This window comes from Cryptomeria japonica, unplaced genomic scaffold, assembly GCF_030272615.1.
Source record: "Cryptomeria japonica unplaced genomic scaffold, Sugi_1.0 HiC_scaffold_111, whole genome shotgun sequence".
Lineage (NCBI taxonomy): Eukaryota > Viridiplantae > Streptophyta > Pinopsida > Cupressales > Cupressaceae > Cryptomeria > Cryptomeria japonica.
In genome coordinates this window covers 315001-317604 of record NW_026728933.1, presented here as the reverse complement: position 1 = coordinate 317604, position 2604 = coordinate 315001, and positions in this window count along the sequence as shown.

Genomic DNA, 2604 nt, shown 5'->3' with positions numbered 1-2604 from the left:
GGCTCCGACAACGTGCACGCAGCACCTTGGAGCACACTTCGAAGCACTCCCGGGTGCCCACCGGCGTTGCGCACCGTGGTGGGCAGCGAGGTGCGCACCTTTGATGCGCTGCCTTCACTAATTTCCAGAAAAAGGCAAAAAAAAATGAGATTTTAAAATTTCCGTTTTGAAAGATAGTGAAAAAAAAGGAACGCGGGTGCCATCTTGAGCCCGCCCTGGTGCGCAGCCCAGGCAAGGCATGCGCACCAAGGTGCCCACCTGAGGTGCACACCCGGGGCAAACCGGGCTCCGACTTCGTGCAGGCCGCACCTTGGAGCACACTTCGGAGCGCTCCTTGGTGCGCACCATGGTGCCCACCAGGGCGCGCAACCCAGCCAAGGTCTGCACACCAAGGTGCCCACCCCGGCGAAGGTGCACGCGAGGTGCGCACCCGGGGCAAACCGGGCTCCGACTTCGTGCACGCCATGGTGCCCACCGCGGCGAAGGTGCACGCGAGGTGTGCACCCGGGGCAAACCGGGCTCCGACATCGTGCACGGCGCACCTTGGAGCACACTTCGGAGCGCTCCTTGGTGCGCACCATGGTGCCCACCAGGGCGCGCAACCCAGCCAAGGTGTGCGCACCAAGGTGCACGCGAGGTGCGCACCCGGGGCAAACCGGGGTCCGACTTCGTGCACGCCGCACCTTGGAGCACACATCGGGGCGCTCCCGGGTTCGCACCGTGGTGGGCACCTCGGAGCACACCAAGGTGGGCAGCGAGGTGCGCACCTTTGATGCGATGCCTTCACTAATTTCCATAAAAGGCAAAAAAAAACGAGATTTTAAAATTTCCGTTTTGAAAGATAGTGAAAAAAAGGGAATGCTGGTGCCATCTTGAGCCCGCCCTGGTGCGCAGCCCAGCCAAGGTGTGCGCACCAAGGTGCCCACCCTGGCGAAGGTGCGCGCCCGGGCAATTAACCCAACTTCCAACCTCGCGCGCGCCAGGGTGGGAGCGCACCCAACAACCGGGCCTGGGAAGAGCCAATGCGAGAAACCCCACCAAACGCTCTGACAAAAAAAGAGGGGGCGCTCCAGTAACCCCGCTTCGGAGCGCACCCTGGGCAAACCCAGCCAAGGTGCCCACCCCGGCCAAGGTGCAGGCGAGGTGCGCACCCGGGGCAAACCGGGCTCCGACAACGTGCACGCCGCACCTTGGAGCACACTTCGTAGCGCTCCCGGGTGCGCACCTTTGATGCGCTGCCTTCACTAATTTCCAGAAAAGGCAAAAAAAAAAGGAGATTTTGAAATTTCCGTTTTGAAAGATAGTGAAAAAAATGGAACGCGGGTGCCATTTTGAGCCCGCCCTGGTGCGCAGCCCAGGCAAGGTGCCCACCCTGGCAAAGGTGCGCACCCGGGCAATTAACCCTACTTCCGACTTCGTGCGCGCCAGGGTGGCAAACCGGGCTCCGACTTCGTGCAGGCCGCACCTTGGAGCACACTTCGGAGCGCTCCTTGGTGCGCACCATGGTGCCCACCAGGGCGCGCAACCCAGCCAAGGTCTGCACACCAAGGTGCCCACCCCGGCGAAGGTGCACGCGAGGTGCGCACCCGAGGCAAACCGGGCTCCGACTTCGTGCACGCCATGGTGCCCACCGCGGCGAAGGTGCACGCGAGGTGCGCACCCGGGGCAAACCGGGCTCCGACTTCGTGCACGGCGCACCTTGGAGCACACTTCGGAGCGCTCCTTGGTGCGCACCATGGTGCCCACCAGGGCGCGCAACCCAGCCAAGGTGTGCGCACCAAGGTGCACGCGAGGTGCGCACCCGGGGCAAACCGGGGTCCGACTTCGTGCACGCCGCACCTTGGAGCACACATCGGGGCGCTCCCGGGTTCGCACCGTGGTGGGCACCTCGGAGCACACCAAGGTGGGCAGCGAGGTGCGCACCTTTGATGCGATGCCTTCACTAATTTCCATAAAAGGCAAAAAAAAACGAGATTTTAAAATTTCCGTTTTGAAAGATAGTGAAAAAAAGGGAATGCTGGTGCCATCTTGAGCCCGCCCTGGTGCGCAGCCCAGCCAAGGTGTGCGCACCAAGGTGCCCACCCTGGCGAAGGTGCGCGCCCGGGCAATTAACCCAACTTCCAACCTCGCGCGCGCCAGGGTGGGAGCGCACCCAACAACCGGGCCTGGGAAGAGCCAATGCGAGAAACCCCACCAAACGCTCTGACAAAAAAAGAGGGGGCGCTCCAGTAACCCCGCTCCGGAGCGCACCCTGGGCAAACCCAGCCAAGGTGCCCACCCCGGCCAAGGTGCAGGCGAGGTGCGCACCCGAGGCAAACCGGGCTCCGACAACGTGCACGCCGCACCTTGGAGCACACTTCGTAGCGCTCCCGGGTGCGCACCTTTGATGCGCTGCCTTCACTAATTTCCAGAAAAGGCAAAAAAAAAAGGAGATTTTGAAATTTCCGTTTTGAAAGATAGTGAAAAAAACGGAACGCGGGTGCCATCTTGAGCCCGCCCTGGTGCGCAGCCCAGGCAAGGTGCCCACCCTGGCAAAGGTGCGCACCCGGGCAATTAACCCTACTTCCGACTTCGTGCGCGCCAGGGTGGCAACCGGGCCTGGGA